We start from the raw sequence: 20,358 nt of genomic DNA, 5'->3' as shown, positions 1-20,358 counted from the left end.
TGACAGAGTTGTAAAGCATAAATTAACTTATGCCTAAATTGCTTTTTAAGTAGGAATATTACGTTTGAAGTTCTGTTGTCAACATCTGAAATGTTTCATTTAGATCCTGGTGAGATCCCTTAGCCAGGAGCATTTAAAAAAACCTTCAAACCATAATTTAGGGTAGAAATATAATATCTCACTGTATGATTATCCTATAATTTATTTGATCATGTTCAACTTCACTAAAAATTGAATAAATACAAATTTAAAATAGTGGCACAGCATTTTCACCTATCAAATCAGCAAAGTTTAAAAAATTACAATACATAATTTTTTTTGTGGATGTTGTAAAACACTATTCTCATAACTTTTATGAAGAAGAACTCAGAAAATAGTCATATCTTTTGTTCAAACAATTTATCCTAAAGTAATAATCAGATAGGTGGTTAACGGTTTATGTACAAAGACACGTATCACATCATCTTTTACAAACTATACATTCAATAACACAACTGAGCATCCTGCCTTCCTCTCCTGTCTTCCTCCTATTATTAGTAAGGGAGTTATGTAGTCAGTATTGAGACCCGAGCTTTGATTTACTTCTCTCCAAGGTCCACTGCTTACATGAATGATAAAATAGGTTCTATTTCCATAAAAAGTTGATTGCATGTGGTTGCCTATTGATGTCATTAGTCATAGCAACCCCTCTTCTTCCACAGAATCTTTGGACAGAAAACTGTCCCTGTATACTTTTGAATCAGAGCCGCAAGCCATTCAGTGAGTTCACCATATTTTATGATTTTTGTAAGAATCTTTGTTAGAGGATTCTGTAAAATTTATTCTATTGAATAATATTGCTTTCATGAATACTTGCAAAATGATGATGACAATAAATATTCAAATTAAAAAATGCTCCACTATTATTAAATGTTTCAGTTAATTAAATCTAAATTAACTTTGAAAGTCCAAAAAAAAAAATTGAAAGATATTTATGGCTGCGTCTAAGAAACCTGTTTGTCATTAATTGTTCCCTATAAAAATGGCAGGGAATCTAAAAGACATTTTTAATGCTGTTATAACAAATATGAAATACAGACTGTGAAACTTGAGTAACTATATTCTCATGCATATTTAGGAAAAACATTTATTTGTAAACATTAAATAGTTCACTAAATGAAGGCAGTTGATTTGGAAGAATAAGACAAATGATATAATTTCAAGAATATCTGATTTTCACTAAATCATTAAAAGTGCTATGAATGTAACTCTCTGGTCTAGTTTACTTAGATATGGTAATTGATTCAAATAAATACTAATATAATCGCTGCTACATCTTAAGAATCTAAATTTCAAAGTTTCTGCAAAAATTGTTCTCAAAGCTTCTCTTCTACACACAACCTAGGCGTTTCAATGGATACCAGTTTAACAACACAGCCAAAATCTTATAAGACATTTTCAGTGATTTTTTTGAGACTTTCTGAATGTCAATTTTAAGATCACATATTTTTTTTTTTTGGTGAGGAAGATTAGCCCTGAGCTAACATCTGTTGCCAATCCTCCTCTTTTTGCTGAGGAATATCGGCCCTGAGCTAACATCCATGCCCATCTTCCTCTACTTTATATGTGGCACACCTGCCACAGCATGGCTTGATAAGCAGTGCTTAGGTCCATGCCCAAGATCCGAACCTGTGAACCCTGGGCCACCAAAGCAGAGCGCATGAACTTAACTAGTACACCACTGGGCTGGCCACTAAAATCATATCTTTATTGAAGGAATTTCTCAAACAATCCAGAAAGTAAACACCTATAAAGTAAAGTGATACTGCATTCATTTACTTCTCTAAATTGGGTCACTTAAGAGAAATATATGTATATATGTATTTATATATAATATAGTTTTTCTTTCTATATATTTTCTCTTTCTCTCTCTGTTTCTCCAATCCTGATATCAGTCAGGAAAAACATGACACATTATTTATAGAGGAAAGAGTATTTGAATTAAGACCAACTTCTCATCAGAAATATAACAGGAGAGAAAATAATAGAATTATAACTTTAAAATATTGAAAGAAAAAAAATCAACCCAGAATTCTATAGCCAGAAAAAATATCATTGATATATGAGAGTTAAGTACTTAGTTCTCAGATAAACAAAAGCTGAGAGAATTTGTCACCAACACACCTGCACTGCAAGAATAGATAGGAAAATTCTTCAAGCTATAAGAAATGATACCATATGGAAAATCAAATATACAAGAAATAATGGAGAATGCAAGAAACAGTAAATAAGTGGGTTAATATAAAAATCTGGCATTTTATCTTCTTCTTAATTTCCTTAAAAGAAAAATGTCTGTCCAAAACAAGAAGTAATATCACTATAGGGATTGATTTAAAATGTATAGATGAGTAAATATAATATCACAATAGCAGGAAGGAAAGAGTAAATGCAAGTATACTATTATAAGGTTCTTACGCTGAGAAATGGTAAGAGTAAAATGTGAAGTGTAGAGTGAAATCTGAGGTAGAAAAATATTAATTCTAAGCATATTTTGTTAAGTAAGGATGCATATTATGGTCCCCAGAGCAAACATTTAAAAATATTATACATGAAGTGAGTTTAAAAGCTAATAAAGGAAAGAAATGGAAAAATTAAAAAGTTGATTTGACCAAATAAAGGCAAGAAAAGGATAGCAGAGGAACAACAGTAACAAAACAAAAAACAATTGGGACAAAAAGAAGACAAATAGCAATATGGTAGATTTAAATCCAACCATATCAATACTATTAAATATAAATGGACTACATATTCCAGTTAAAAGGAAGATATTATCTTATTGGATAAAAAACAAGACTCAAGTATATTTGGCTACACAAGATGCTCTTTAAATATAATGACATGAAAGAGTTAAAAGTACAAGGATGAAAAATGATAGACTATGCATACAATCAGCATTAGAAAGCAAACAGATATGGGTATACTAATATCAGACAAAGCAGACTTCAAGAAAATATTACCAAGAGGGACGTTTCATAGTGATAAAAGGAAAAGTATGGCAATCTTAAATGAGTATGCTCATAATGATGAAGATTCAAAATACATGAAGATAAACTGACAGAAATAAAGGGAGAAATAGACAAATCCACAAATATAGTTGAAGATTTTAATAATCCTCTCTTAGTAAATATTTTTTAAAAATAGGTAAGGGTATAGAAGTTATGAATACAGATTTAACCAATTTAACCTAATAGACGTTTACAGAACACTATACCCACAACTTTAGAATAAACATATTTCCAAGTGCATATGGAATCTTCATAACATATAATGGGTCATATATAAGTCTTTATGTATACAAAAAATAAAATTTTCTCTGACTATGATGAAATTATATTAGAAATAAACAAGTAATCTAGAAAATCCCCAAATATTTGAAATGAACACGCTTGTAAATAACTCGTGCTTCAAAGTAGAAATCACAATGGAAATTTAAAAATATTTTTAATTGAAATAAAATAGAAGCACAATATTTAGCTTTTCTTTAATTTATCTCAGCAGTGTAGCGGAGTGGTATATCTTTTATTAAATTTATTTTCAATATTTAAATTTTTATTCAATTTTAAATAGAATGATTCTTTAATTTTATTTTCCAATTTTTTTGTAGTATATGGAAATACAGTTGATGTTTGCATATAAATTTTGTATCCTACCTATTCGGCTGGAGATAAAAAGATAGAAAAACCAACCGTCCTTGTTCTATCTTTCAAATCTTTCCAGTTCTAAAGATTTCACGTACAAGATGTTGTCACACATCCTATGTTGTGTTATTCTCACAACGTAGAGAGTTAGATAGACTAAAAGAAAGAGAGGAGTCAGGAAAGTTGCCAGAACAACTGTAACCCCCAATTTCACTGAGAAATATTACTGAAGGCATTAATAGTAATGTTTGATTCATCTCTGTATCCCTGGCATAAGTTAGAGAATTCAGCATATAATAAGGCTGATGAATTTTAGTGAATGAATGAATAAATGCCTGAATGAATGATAGTCCATACAGCTAATATTAACTTCTGGTCTAGTAAAGCAAAGTCATACTAGTCAGGGTGAATTCCCAAACCTTGTTGGGGCATGTGTCCAAGGTTAATCAGTTTGGCTATACTCCTCACTATTTTTGTGTATGACGACATTAAGCAAGGGCAACAAGGCCTACTTTTCCTTTGGTAGATCGTCATGACCTGTTAAAATGGTCCCCATAGACTGTTAATATATCACATTTGTCCTTGTGCTCAGCTTGCTCTGGATAATAACCTTTCAGGGTTAGAACAGACCTCGGAGACTAATTCAACTCCACCATTTTCAGATTAAAATCCTCAGCCTCGAAAAGTGACTTGCTTGGGATTACACAGAATGGTGATAGAAAATCCAATTCTGTTAAACTCCTGGTTTGGTATTTTTACTGGCCTAAAACTCTCACTAATTAAGAAAAAAAAATCTCTTCATGTCATTTAGAAAGAGAGAAGGAGGGAAGAGGAGGAAGGGAAGGAAGGAAGGGAGGAAAAAAGAGAGAGAGGGAGAGAGAAGGAAGGAGGAAGGAGGAAAGGAAGGAAGCAAGCAAGCAAGCAATCAATCAAATCCTTCCTTGGCTTGCCAAAGTCCTATCACAAAGAGAAAGAATCAAAGGTCCAGGGAACAGGAATGCAGCGGTCACACCAGTGTCTAGTACCCAAATGTTTTACTTGCTTCCAAGTGCTTTTCTTTCAGACTAGTCCAAATCCCTTTCAGTCCTGTGTGACTGCTAATTAATTGTTAACTTGAGCCTTCTATTAACAATCTGCAGGACTGGAAGCCAAAAGAGGAGCGTTGAAAGCCCTTAAGCCTGGGGCACAGGCTGATCAGCAGCAGGAGGCAGAAAGACTGTTTCCTCTGGTACTGAGTGGCTAAATTAAAGAAGCCATTTGCTGCACTCCTTTTGAAATCCTCTGTCTGACTCGTTTCCATTTTCAAAGGCTGGACATCAAAGAATCAGGGCCCACTGGTCACTGCCATTTTGGATCATCCAGCTCCTTATTAAAATACAGCGCCTTGAGAATGACATGATCATTTCCAAATGAGGCCAAGATTCATTAGATTAAGTGAAAATCTTGGGGTGAAATGGATTTAATGTCTCTGTTTGCACATAGCCAAAGTACAACTGAATCCAGGAAAGACCAACTAAGTAGGCTCAAATGTGGCCACTCTGTAACCAATGGTGGATGTTACTAAATGACAATGGATTGGGTTTGATTAATTAACTAGGAATATCTTTTGTCTTCTTGCTGGCTGGTAAGCTACAGATCAGAGGGAATTTGGGCAAAGGAAAGAGAAAAGAAAATGATTTAGCAAAGATAGTTTGATGCCCTTTGTTCTCATCGACTCACATGTTTTGAAAATTGTGTTGGGGACTAAGGGAGATATTTCAATAATATTAAAATGTTGACTGGAACGAATCATTGTTCCCTGCATGTCATTAAAAGCCAGTGGGTGGAAATATACAATGTGCCTCTTGCCAGAGACAAAAGACTTAGGAGAGAGAATTTAGTGTGTCCCACTTGTTCTAGAAAGAAAGGGAGAAAAAGTATTAGAGGGATCCTTAATCAAGTATGAGCTATGATCTCAAAAACGGTTTCTATGAGAATTTTAATCTCACCTTTGACAATACCTTTCTAATCATATTCTGAGTGCATTTATAAATATTCAGTGAAAGAAAGCTAGTTTATTTTTCAAATGGAGATGTAGTTACTTTGATTTGGGGCACTAGGATAGAGGGGTGCAGTTTTATCATAGAACAAATTCATCCAGTAACTGAAAGCCACAAGAAATTCCAGGACACATCTCCAAGAAAAAGTATCATCTTTAAAACATTGTATATGTCAGTCTCTAGGCAATGGGTCATTAGCTCTTTATTGGGTCCACCAAGCAATAATCCATGCTTTGTCATACAACGTCTGTCATGAACTGTGTTAAGTGCTTTACAAATAGTAAGTCATTTAATCTTCATAACATCTCTATGAGGAAAGAACAACTACTATTTCCATTTCACGGAGTACACTGAGCCTTGTTGTGAAGAATGAACTTGCTCTAGTTGCATAACTAGTAAGGATTGAAATTGGAATTCAGACCAGCCTGACTGGGTCCAGAGTCCGTGTTCTTCAGTATGATCTTCCCAATGTCATCTTGACAGATTAGGAAATTAGGTTGGAAAGAAAGATGCTCCTTGCTTTGACTAGTTTTGAGTCCTGAATGCCAGTGATGCCTAGTCATCTTTAGAATCACTCATACATACAGATCTGGATTGCTAACTGCTTGAACTCATGTTTACCCATTGGTAAAATAAAATAATAACACTGATGCTATAATATTACTGAGAAGACTAAATAGCTTAGTGTGCATGTAACGTGGCTGGAACTTAGTTTACCAAATCTTTATGTTAGTTGTACCCATACTAGATGTTAGGGATACCAAAACGAGTAAGACATGGCCCCTAGGGCCTTGGTTCCAAAGTGTGGCCCTCAGACCAGCAGCACCAGTATCACAGTGGGCTTGTTATAAATCCACAATCTAAGGCACTACACCAGACCTACAAAATCAAAACCTGCATTTTAATACCATCCCCAGTGTCTCCTGTGCACATCAACACTTGAGAAGCATGATGCACACACAACGCACCACCTGCCAGCTTGGTTCCCCTTTTCTCTGTAAGCTATATGTACAATGACTTCTCACACAGGATTCTTTGGGAAAGTTCTAATTTCATATGCTTTTTCCTTTTGTCAGCCTATGAGCATGTCAGACCATGTGTTCTGGTCTCGTGTTTGGAAAAAATGATCTGTGTATATGTTTTGTCTCAACATTTTCCAATAGTTCTATGCTACAAAAATGTCTTTAATCTTAACTCATAATTCCGTCATCTGCTCCATCTGTCTTGGTTCTGTCTGTCCACATTCCTGAGGGCTTGTTCTGGGGGCAGGCTGCAGGGCACAGTGCCAGATCTCACAGTGGAGTCACACAAGGCAGCGTTCTTTGGAGCATTCATCTCTGCCTCCCAGAGCTCCTCAAAGGGCAGGGAAGCCTCAAATCAAATATATGCAGAGTTCCAAAAGTTAAAATTTATCCAAAAGATTGAAATACCTGTTCATATCGTTTAAAAAAAAAATACAGTTGGCTAAGGAGATTGAGGCACAAAAAAGGAGACATAAAAATAGATATGCAATGTGGGACAGTATCTTGACATCATCAGATAAAGGCCTCCAGAAGGCAGAGTTTCTTAGGAAAAGGAAACAACTGCTGTTTCCTGGTGGACAGTGGTATAAATGAGAAGAAAATGAAAACCACAAGATATTTCTTGGAGGTAAAATTGCCCCATGGATGGGATTGCGTTTGGGGTACCTTAATAAAAAAGAATATCTGAAAGTTAACTCCTGGCAATAAATTGCAGTAAGCGACAGGTCCACTGACAAATGCTCAAAATCCTACAGTCTATCCAGGCCGCTTTTCCCACCTTGGACCCCTGAAGTACAACTGAGCATGACAGTTTGACATGCAAAGAGCATTGGTCTGGGAGTCAGGAGACCCGATTCATTCATGACTCTGCCTTCACCTGGCATTTAACCTCTTTGGGTATCAGTGTTGTCATCTCTTACATGTGACAGTTTGATGGGTTGATTTTGAAGATTTCTCCAATTCCAAGGCTCTCAGATTTAAAAATTTCACAGTCATCCTCCCTGCAGGGTACCCCAGGCCTTGGAGCCAGGCGTGCTTCTTGTTAAGGAACACACCTGCTGTCCACAGCAGCTCATTTTCTGCTTGGAGTATTCAGCACACGAAGCATCACCACCACAGTTCTTTGATTGCGCTTTTAGCTAGTCTAGCTCCTGTAGCAGGGAAGAAGTAAGGGAATCAGTTAAGTCTTTGGGGAAAAGAGAGAATTAACTTTAGGAGAAGAGAATGAGGCGAGGAAAGGGAGAAAAGTGGAAAGAAAGAGTAGTTGGGGCATTTCTGAGAAGTTTTCCTCTGATTAGGGGAGTAGGATTACCACTGGGAACGAAGGAAGGAAGAGAGGGAGGAAGAGAGGGAGGGAGGGAGGAGGGAAAGGAGGGAGGAAGAAAAGGAGAAAGAGAGGGAGAGAAAGATGAAGGGAAGAAGGGAGGAAAGCACCAAAGTAGCAAAGAGAAGAGGGGGGAAGGCAGAGTTGGGAGCGTGGCCAGGTAGGTGCCAAGTAAAGACGGTGGCTATTTAATTTCTTTCATCTTCGTTTCCCTCTCCACAGCAGACATACACCTCAAAACCCCAAAAGACGAAGAGTTATTAGAAAACAGTGACCCATGCAATGATGTTGTTTAATGCAGACCAAATTGGCTTCTCACGTCCGATGTTCTGTTCAGTGAAAGGGCCCAATTTTGCTTTTGAAGTGAACGCCAACTTCCCTGCCCACTCCCAAGAGAATCTGCTGTTTCATTTGGTATCTTGAACAGTCCTTGCTGCTACAAAAGGCAGAGTTCACATTTATTTAAGAAAAGTGCTTATTTCGTGTGGTTTGACACAAGAGCAGTGTTTTAGCTGGAAGCCCCAAGTCTCAATCGATTTCAAGGAAACCTGGTGCTATTGACAGAGTGCTTCCTGCTGTGCTTTCTAGAAGCAAGAAATTCAGCTGGAAACAAGATATGCTGGCATCTACCAAAGGAGGAGGCGGCAAAGAAACTGCAATATGATGGGGGAGCCAAGATCTGAGCTCCAGCCAGTGCTTTGAAGTAAAGTTATTGTTTGATCTTGAGAAAGTCAAACTCTCTGAGCATTAGTTTTCATACAAAGAGATGGAAAAGTATCAGGACTTATTTCCTCAAAGATGTTGCAAGTTTCCATCACTCTCCTTAGTACATTACATTGTTTTAGTACCTATGACTTTCCGCTTCCTGATATTCCCCACCACATAAGAAGAAAGACTTTCCTCTCACTTTTCAAAGGCTTGAAAATTGCTGTACCTTGATATGTCATTTCCAATTCAATTTGAAGAAAATCAAATGCATTTCGATAATATAAGGAGAGATCTTACTGCATAAGAATTGCAAAAAAAAATACACCTTGAAATTTGGTCTTCAAGACAGATACTAATCAGAATTGATACAAATGTTACATTGCAGAATATCAGAGAGAGAAAATTGGTGTCTTTTATATTTCACTGTAACTAAGATTTTCCCAATAGAATATTCAATTGGCATAACCATTTGTATATATATTGGTACTTCTAAAATATTTAAACTAAGTTGATTTTCTTTAAATCCTTGTTTATGTGATAACTTAGTAAATTCTTTTTTTTTTTTTTTTTTTTTCCTGAGTGAAAGCAGCAGGAGAATATCAGGCAGTAGGTTGGGAAAATTATCACAAATATTGAATATGGAGTCCAAGTTCCTGAAGTTTATCACCAAATCCTGTAATTAGAGTGGGAACCGATCTTGAAGGACATTTTCCTCAAATCTTTATTTCACGAATTGAATTTTAACCCATAAAGCCAAGTTAATTGCCTTCAATTATATGAACAATTAGTGGAAAGGTCAAAATTTGAACCCACTTTTCATTAGACTATCCTGTCTTTCTCATTGAAAGATGTTCATTATTGCTAGTGAGCAAAACTGATATTTCCATTGATAGTTTCAAGATGGGTTGGGGATTGCAATGGCTATAGATGATTATTGATATCAACCAGGAGTAAGTTGTACGTTACTTTGCATTGGTCAAGGATGAAACTGAAGAAAAATGGTCTAACAAAGAAAAAGATTTTAGTATGGGAGACATTATTGGCTCCTTTTTTCATTACTTGCTGCTCATTGTCTCCCCACAGTAACAATGTAGACGCTTTGACTAGGGGACCTCTGATTGCTGTTCCCTTAATGTAGGCAATGCCTTCTCCAGCTGGCTACTTTCAACTTCTCCTTTATCACCCAGGACCTCCAGCATTCCACTCTTTTGTTGAAGTCACACCCTTCCAGGTCATCTTCTTGGCAGAGGTTCAATTTAGGAGCTCCATTCTATGGGTTTATATCAGTGGGAGGGAATCATGCATATTTGGTCCATGTTCAGTAAAAGTACAGTTCTCTCCCAATGGAGCCTTCTCTCTCTTTGCTCTTACATCTCCAACCAGCTTCTCGCTTTCTCCCATCTAAAGTGGAAACACCACTATTTGTGTCCTTCAAACTCAATGTCAAACTCTCTGGGCAGTTCTCTTGAAGCTTTCTCTCGCACTTGTCTTAAGGTGAAAGAGATGCATACCCTCATCTCCCTAGGGTGAGGTTGCACAGCACACCAAAGGCTCTCTCTACAAAGTCCTCATTGTAGGCCATTTCCACCTCTTAACTAATCTGAGCTTCAAGTTTCTATTTTATAAAATGGAAATAACCATATTATCAAACTTCCAGGAATGTTGTAAGATTACGTGAGATTAATAATGTGACAGTGCTTTGAAAATCATAACATGCTAGACGCATTTCAATTATTACTACAGCATTAATTATTTCTCATTGTAGACTCACCCAAAAGTTCAGCTAATTTTAAATCAAATATAGACCCAACATTTGCCCCCAAGCCTCTCTCCATCCCTTGATTGACTTTCTTCCTTTGTTCTAGTTTCTTCCCTAGAATCCAATCCCACTAAATGCACTAACGGTTGAAGTATAAAGATGTGGATGTACATAAATAGTCTGTCATTTGCAAATCCCTGCATAAATCTCTGATTTCAGTGTTTTCTAATCAAGCCAAAAAATTAGCATACTTATTTGGCACAGTCAGGCTCAGCCTGGGACTAATCATTTTTCCCTTCTTTGTATAACATTGATGTGCTTTGAGAACAGAAAAAAATGTTATTATGATTTCAGTTGTTACAGATGGTGTTTGCCTCACTCTTTCAAAATAATTTTGGTTTTGGAGTAAAAAAACAACAGAGCATTACCCAACGTGACACGATAAAGAAGAAATCTAGTAAGATCCGAGTGTTTTCATAATGAGGTAATAAGAGGGTCGAGCAAATTGAAGAGGAAAGCCAATAGTTATATAATGCGTTGGTATTCTGTTTTTAAGGAAAATAAACATATAAGAGAAATTTGCTTTATATCCACAGACAAATCAGTGTTTAGCTATACAGAGCCTTTAAGATATAGATTGGCTGCCTTTAGACTCTGTCTTATCCACTGAACCCTAGCAGAATAGCTTGTACAAAGCAGCTTCTATTTATTTCTTGTTGACCATCAGAGCTGTAGAACCAAAGTGATTATCATTGCCAGGTTGGTGGCAAGATTCATTCTTTTATTCAGCTTTGGGTAGTGGCTAATAGCACAGGTTTCTAAGATGAACTGACTGACTCAAATCTTGGTTTGCTACCTGTGTGACCTCAGGCAAATTCTTAACCTCTTCTGTGCCTCAGGTTCTGTATCTGTAAAATGAGGTTATCTTATCTTTAAAATAGGATTGCCATGATAATAAATAAACTGAGATAATGCACATAAAGCCCTAATAAAAACACATTGTACACAATAAATGTTCATTAAATGTTCGTTATTATGATTAAGTGAATATTGAGCACTTACTATCTGCCCAGTGTGGGCTTGATGTGGGTATAAAATAATGGAAGATAAAACAAAACAGACTCAGCTCTCCTGGTACTTATAGACTGGTGGGGAGACACTAATTTAAGAGTCACACATAAATGTAAAACATTTAATATGTACTGAAAAGAGAGATATAATGAGATATAAAAAGAAGATGATCAGGGCAAGGAGCCTGGGGAAATGTTTTCTTAGTATGTGCTGATTCAGCTAAGAGCTGAAAGATAAATAGGAACTAGGGGGAGAGAACATTACAGGCAGAGAGAACAGCATGTGCAGAAGATCACTTGTAAGAATATGAGAATGTGATAGCCCAGGTGAACCATGATGGATTACGGGGATGGCAGAACAGATGGAAAGAAGTCAATCATGGGACAGATATTTAGAGGTAAAATCTCTGGCACTTGGATTGGACAAGATACACAAGAGAGAAAGAGATATCAGGACTTTTTCTAAGATTCTGGAATACAAACAGGTTGAATGGTGACAACATTCACAGAAAAGTGAAAAGTGATGCCTGAGATTTTTAACATTATTTACTTTTAAAAAGTGTAATGCTAAAACTATGCCTCATCTATTATATGGCCATTACTAGTGGTAGAGGGGAGTTAACATTATTTAAACTTCCTTACTATATCCTAGGCACCACGTTTGCTCTTGTACCACACAGAAATGATGCAACTTTGAGTAACAGAAACTTGAGAAATAGTGGCTTTGTTAGATAAGGGGCAATTGATTTCACATAATAAGTCTTGACAAAACTACTTTAGATCGGCTTTAGCTGCTCAAGAATATCATGTAGGAACCAAATTTCCTTGCTTCATCTAGTTTCCTTCTGTGCCAGCCTTACTGTGTGGTTTTATGCTCATGGTTCCAAAATGGCTGCTCCACCTCCAGGCATAATATCTTCTACCCAAACAGGAAGAAAGAGGTAGGACCAAAAGCTTTGTAGCTCTGGTTGCGAAGGGAAGCCCTTCCCAGGAGACTTCCGCATACAACACATTGGAAGGTGAAAGGTGGTTAGAGAGAAGAGGATTCCTAACGGCATTAGATTAGCCAACCAACAGTTTCTGTCACAGTTCTTTTGCATATTTAGTTAATTTAATCTTTAGTATTATACCAGTACATATTTGTAAACTTAGGCTTAGAGATTTTAAGTAAGTTGCTTGAAGTCAACCGGCAAAATAAATCATAGAGCCATGGTTCAAACCTAACAGTGTTCAACCCCAAGACCCACATGCTTCCAACCACTCCACACTGTATTTTCTTGCTCCTTAAAAAAATTCCAGGTCAAGTAAGTTAAAAAACAGAAAGAAGCTATTTTATACCATAGTGTGTGAAGACCATTTGAATGTATAATCACAAGAGTATGTGATTCTGTTTTCATGGCTTAACTACACACATACACACATTAAGTAAAATGCATAATGATCCTGAAAAGCCCTCAATGAGGTTAACAAGGTAACTTTGATGGCTTCTGTTTTACCAGTTTTATTCTGTAGTAAAATCTTAGGGGAAAGAAACATTGCTAAAGAGCTAAAAAATAGCAGCTATGTTTAGAACCAAGGGATAATTCCTTGAAAAGCATAAATCGCAAAAAAAAAAAAAAAAATAGTGAATGTGGCGAAAATTGAAGACTTAAAAGAAAAAGTAAACTAGTAAGTGGGAGGGCGATCACATGTTTTATGCCTTCTCAGGGTCTGCTTTTCTTTTCAGGTATATAGAAACTGGGACTTGCATTTAGCTAGTTTAAGTAAAATCTGAAAAGTGCAAATCACATTGTTAAGCCAATATCTGATTTGAATATACATTTTGAAAGCTGAACACATTCAAATCTACATTCTCTACCTGATTATATTTGTGGTTTAAATCGGAGGGAATATTTTGCCCATTTATCCTAGCTGCCAACTGCTACCATCCCTGCTGGAAGAAAAAAAAATTATCAGGAATAATCCAATTTGCTTTGCTTCTATTTTTGTAAATCAAAGCATTACGAAGTGGGAGACAGGATAGGACGGGAGATTTGCCAATTGCTATCCAAAATCAGTTTGTTTCAGTTGGGTTGGAATATTTCCTTCGATAAATCTGTGGAAGTCCAGAGCTCAGTCTATGTAGGAGGCTGCTCAAATCTTCACCACATATGACAAAGCTTTTGTAAGTGAAAATGGAAACTTCTAATGTGAGGATGAAAATATCGATAGGTGAAATTTTGTCACAGCAAATACCATTTCAAAAAAGAATTCTGCCAATAAACCTTTTCTCTTTTTTAAGTTCTATTCTACAAGTGAGGAAGGTGAGAAGGGAGCTAACATTTTTTTTTTGAGTTCCTTCTTTGTTCTAGTTACTGCATCTCCTAGTTTGTTACCCTTTTATAGATAAGAAAATTGAGTCTTAGGTTATGTGACTTATTCAAAGTTATATAACTCATCAGCGGAAGTACTGAAAATTGAACTAAGGTCTAGATGACTCCAAACCATTTTGTACAAGCCAGCCTCACAGAGTTCACAACTTTCACTGGAAGAGCTGGAGAAGTCAATGTTAGATGAGTGAGGGTGAACAAGGCTATAGTGCAGGAAGAAAGGGAACTTACCTGAGGACTGATGCTCAGAGATGTCTGGGCAGAGGTCAGGACTCTAGACAGCTCAAGGCCGATTTGGAAGTTGCTTTCTGACTCCACTTTCTCTCCATCTCAATCTGTTTTGTTATATTTTTATAGCAACAGCTCTCACTATTGCTTAAATTCTTCTAATTTTTTTTTTGCATATGTATGCAGTATAATTGCAACATGGGGAGGCAACATGGTCTATTGGATATGGAGTCACATTTGGGTTTGGGCCTGAATCTGTAACTTATAGTGAGACATTTAGGCAAATCACTAACGTAAGTTTGTCTCCTCTCTTCTCATACATAAAGAACATATATTAATTAATGAAATGATAATGTCTAGTTTTATGCCCAGCACATTGCAATAGGTACTTAGAATAATACCTTTCTCCTCACTTCACCATGTCCTTTTCAGGGAAAAGTCTATGAAATAGTCAGGGTTCATTTGGTTACAAGTGACAGAGAAACAGAAAGACAGCTCAAACTAGATTAAGCAAAACAAGGAACTTCATTGGTTTATGTAACTGAAAAACTGAAAGGGAATATTTTCCTTCAGGAATAGCTCAGTCCAGAGCTTCATGGCTCTTGTACTCTCCATCTCTCAAACAGGGTCATTCCACATAAGTAATCTTTTATGATTGCTCCAGCAGAAAAGACATGATTATAATTGAGATCCCTTCAATTTCTACATTCCCAAGCCTTGGAGAAGTTGATAGTTAATAGCCATTCTTTTGTTCATTATCCACGAGCGGTGAAATATTTCTACCAAGAAATAAGTTTCTTATGGTATTGTATATCTCTGTCCAAGTTACATAAAATGGGTACCACAAAGAAAAAAAGGGAGGAGGGACTCAGTTACCAGAGGAAGGGGAAAAGGATGCTGGGCAGACAGAAATAACTGGTGATCACTTCAAGGAGTTCCCTATATATCTCTGATCCTCTGGAATTTGGATTAGTTTCAGGGAAAAGGAAAATCAGAATCTATTGAATATCTTGGATTTTTAAAAATTCACCTGTGATATAGTCAATAAATATCTGAAAAAGTAAATGATTTAACTGTGAAGTCCCCAGAGCCCAAAAGCACACTGTATTTTCAGTGAAGCCAGGCCCCAGGAGAAGATGAATGATCTGAACTGGGTAGGAACGGCATGGCAGTGCTCTTATCCCTGAGATCTCACCTCTCCTTTGAGGTTAAGGCCCAGGTCCTGCAAAGAGTCAAGCCCTCATGAACCCGCAGCAGTCAGGCTACAGCCAGTTCTCAGCAACAGTCGCTGCTGACGCAAGCTCTGTCCGTAATGGACACAACACTGTGAAGCCACTTTGGCATTGTTCCATAGTAGGAGAGAGCTCATGCTAAAGAAGTCTGAGATGAACTGTGGTAATACAAAAAATGCTAAGCTCAGTATCTGGCAGATAGGAAGTTCTCAGTAAACTTGAGCTCCTTCTTCCGCAAAGCTATGGAATTATCATCATTTACTCTCGGTGAGAAGTTAGCTTTTATGACATCATAGCCAGAGCAGGCTATAAACTGTGCTTTGCTATCATCTGTGAGTGTAAGGTCTCTTTCTGGTAGAGATGTTCTTGGAAACAAAGATCTCACTGCTAATTCTTATTTTGGTGCTGCACTGAATCCACCCACCCACTCAATAGGTCATCATAGCAAGAATACATTTTTCTTGTTTTTACATTTTTAGTTTTCTTTTCTCCTGACAGTGTTCTGTAAACTTTTTTTTATGTAAGCCAGTCACAGAAGGACAAATACTGTATGATTCCACTTGTGAGTTACCTAAAATAGCCAAACTCAGAGAAGCAGAGAATAGAAGGGTGGTTACCAGGGGCTGGGAGGGGAAAATGGGGAATTGTTCAATTGGTATAAACTTTCAGTCATGCAAGATAAGTAAGTTTAGAGATCTGCTGTACAGCATAGGACCAATGGTCAACCATACTGTATTATGCACCCAAAAATTGTTAAGAGGGTAGAGATCTCATGTTAAGTGTTCTCACTCACCCCCCACACACACATAAGACAAAAAAGCTACAACAAAGGGACACAAGGAAACATTTGGTGGTGGTGGATATGTTTGTTACCTTGATTGTGGTGATGGTTTCACAGGTGTATACATATGTCCAAACTCATCAAATTGTGTACATTAAATACATACATTTTTTGTATATCAATTATACCTCATAAGACTATTAAAAATAAAATAAAATAAATTCAAATATCTTTACAAAAAACAAAAAGACTTAAGTACATAGGATTACATCTAGATCCCCAGCCTATATAGCTACTCTTAAAATCTAACATCATTTTGGATATATTTTCGGGATACAATTCATTTGTCTATCACCTAGTTCCATACTGGAATGCCTTTTAATGAGTTCCCAAAATATCTACCTGTTTTCAAGTACCTTTCTTGTGAATTCTTTTCCAATCGTCTCTCCACCTGTTAGTCCACATTTCTGACTCATTCTTGATCTCATTGTTCTCTAAATCTCAAAAATGGAAAGCTCTGTCTAGTTCCCACAACCAATCAACTTGTCAAGAGTGTACCTCCATCTGCTGGAAACAAATTAATATAACACATTCAACTAGCACAGCATTAGATGTAGGAAGTTGGAGGCAATCCACATACTCTTCAGTGCCCTTTTGTCCATTCAGGCTTGTGGTTGGCAGAGAGATATGCCACGCAGTCTCAGACCTTCCTTCAGCCATGGGGAGGGTACTCAGCAGAAGGTCTCCAGCTGTCAGCTCCTTCGGGCTCAGCCTCAACTTCAGAGAGCCTCTTTGCCCAAGGCTATACTCTTCCCAGAGCCACCTTTATTTGGCCCGTTGCAGGACACTGTGATTGATGGTCAATTCTTGCTCCAGAGCTCCCCGTCCACTTGCCAAGACTTCGTTAGGTCTGGTTCACTTCCAGCTTCATCCTCTACCCAAGTCTGCTGCTTCTCTCTTCCCATCTCAGGTTTTGACGCCTAATGTCTTCACCCCTTACTCCATCAGTGTCTGTTTCTGTTGAACGCAACTGTGGCAAACCTCAATCCTCTTAACCATCTGTCCAAACAGCACACCTGAATAATGTCTGTAATTTCCAATAATAGATAAGTTTAATGAAATTCCATTATTTAAAAAAAAAAAAGGCAGTTTAGTAATCATATAGCATTTACTATATGGGATTTTTTTCCCCATATTTGGTAGCATGGTGTCTGTTCAGTAAGTCAATTCTAATTTTTCAGTGTAAAAATCCTAAAAAGATAAAGCATATGGGATAGTACAATTGGCACTCAGTATTTGCATACTGTGTGATGTGAAACAAACTAATGTTCAAGTCATGGCAGTATCTTTTCAGTGATGATTAGAAACATAGATTCATCATCATCATAATCAACATATGATTTTTCAGTCCAATGTCTTACGTGCCATAACTACAAAGAAAGCATAAATCTCTTTTGGTTACAGCACACGTATTTCTCATTTATTTTTTTGTGAGGAAGATCAGCCCTGAGCTAACATCCGTGCTAATCCTTCTCTTTTTGCTGAGGAAGACCGGCTATGAGCTAACATCTATTGCCAATCCTCCTCCTTTTTTTTTTTCCCCAAAGCCCCAGTAGGTAGTTGTATGTCATAGCCGCACATCCTTCTAGTTGCTGTATGTGGGACTCGGCCTCAGCACGGCCGGAGAAGCGGTGCGTCAGTGCATGCCAGGGATCCAAACCCGGGCTGCCAGTAGCGGAGTGCGCGCACTTAACCACTAAGCCATGGGGCTGGCCCATCACACATATTTCTATAATAATCTTTTTTCAGATATCACCCCAGAGCAAGATATCGTTTCTGCTAGGAGTCTAATGTATCTTTTCCAGTTTTCAGTAATGAATACAGATGTGATTATGTTAAAGTTGAGCAGTTTGGCCGGTCATTAGGTAACACAAACCAAGATGCATCACAATAAACATAGCTACAGTAAAAAATTTCTAACCAGGAAAATGGTTTCAAAGCCATGGATTGTCCATTTCATTAAAAATAAAAGAGTTTATCATTAAAGCAAAGGATCCTTGAGATCACAAGCTCTGGCCACGTAAGGATTCTACAACCTTCAATTTGTTTCACCATCACCATAGCATTTAATCTCTGCAATTCTCTATGCTGGCTCTGATGGTGCTCGTAAATACTCATTTGATTATGATAAGCACTGTTATTAACAATAATAAAGAAATAACACTAAACATATGGGGGGGGCTTTACAATTTATATTTTCACAAATATTACCTCATTTGATTTTTTTTTTGACCTTGAAAGTCATCAAGCTCTGTGCTTGCCTCAACACAACACTTATATAAGGAAGTGATAAAAGTGTTCTTCATATTCATACAGTTTTTCTAGACCATGCTTCCCTGTTTCCTTCTCAGAACTACTACAGCACTTATTGAAGCCATAATTTATTCCTTCTTTTAATCATTTATTTCCTGGCATTGTAACTTAAAGCATATACTGAGTTTCCTCATCTAGATAAACCTAAAAGAAGCCAGAACCGTATCATTAGAGACGAGGACAATGCCTTCTATTTCTTTTCTGTTTATTATTGTTGAGTTTATGTAGGAGCTTGAACTACATTTCACCTTCTTCCTTAACCCAAATGCCTACCTTTTATTCAGAACACTCTGCTAGCAACTTCCTTTATGAAGATTCCTATAAGCTATGCCCCAGAGTTGCCTTATTATGTTATCGATCCAATTCTCCTATGCACTGTTGACATTTAGCTTGTAGAGAATATTAACTGTCCACACCACTGGCAGAACAGAGAGCAAACTATGGTGTCAAAAACATCATGCTTTTGCCATTCTCTTTCTGAGTGATGTATGTTGTAAAGAAACTATGTTCATTATTTCTAATTTGGTGTATTATTAAAGAGAAATACATTAACAATTTAGTAGACACATATTAAAGAAAAAATTTGTTCAAGTTTAATCTTCCTTGTGGATTTATTACATTTGTGGGTGATTTTTGGGGGGACATGGATTTCAAATGACTTAAGGCAGAAAAATTTTCAGGAAAATCAAGATTGTACCTAGAGATGGAAATAAAGAAATGTCCCTTAAATGCCTATAATACATGATTTAAATAAGAATGATGCTTTCTCTTAAGTGACACATCTTGGTTAACCGTTCTTAGCATCTAAGGTGAAAGTTCCTAGAAAGGTCTAGACTCTCCCAAACATTTAACCCATTGAAGTTCTTTGTTTCTCACCCTTAACTATCTCCTTTTATTTTCCTCCTACACTATGCCCTCTGGAACTGTCATTTCACCATAAACAAACAAAACCGTGCAACCTTAAACTCTTCATGATGCATTCCTCTCATCATCTTATTTAAATGAAATATGGCATGCCCTGGAAGACTCTACTGCCCAGGCTGCCTTCTTTACTGGAAAGCAGCCACTGCTGCCCGTGGTAGGAAAAGGAGGCGAATTTTTCCTTCTCCAAGGTGACTTCCAGACAATTATTCCTCCATCTTCATGTGAAACCCCCTATTCCTTTGAAGCTCATGTCACTATCTCTTAATTGGAGTCATGGGCACCTTGCCAACAGTCTTCGCTCCACCCCAATTATTGCCATTTCTCTGGATGATTTGATCACTTCAATCTGTGTCAGTGACTTTTTCAACACTCTGGACTCTCAGTTCATATCTAATGACCTTCTCCTCAATTCTGTTTCAGCCATTTACTCTCATGGTCATAACGTGGACCCTGTGATCACTCAGAAGTTCCCTCACTCTGAAGTTAGAAAAAATAAAAGTCAGTTACTTCCCTCTCTGACACTTTCTCCATTCACTTTCTCATTCAACTACTCCAAAGAGCCCGCTTCTTATAAGAACCTATAATGCATAGATATTTGTTATTCCTTCATACACTTTATCCGCTTTCTGTTTTCACTTTCTTCCCTCTGTGTTTAGAAGGCAAGATCTCTGTGTCAATTATGGTGTTGGAGGTATTCATTTTACACCTCCAGATTCATCATCTATGCTTCTCCATCTTTCTGTATTCCTCAGGCTGCATCAACTGAATAAGAGATGACTGGGGATACTGGTAAAAAGACTGGTGATAAAGATTAAATTATTTAATGATAGAACAAAGACTTTTTTGAAGTCT

This window comes from Diceros bicornis, chromosome 37 (genome assembly GCF_020826845.1).
Source record: "Diceros bicornis minor isolate mBicDic1 chromosome 37, mDicBic1.mat.cur, whole genome shotgun sequence".
Classification (NCBI taxonomy): Eukaryota; Metazoa; Chordata; class Mammalia; order Perissodactyla; family Rhinocerotidae; genus Diceros; species Diceros bicornis.
Note: the sequence above shows the minus strand (reverse complement) of the source record.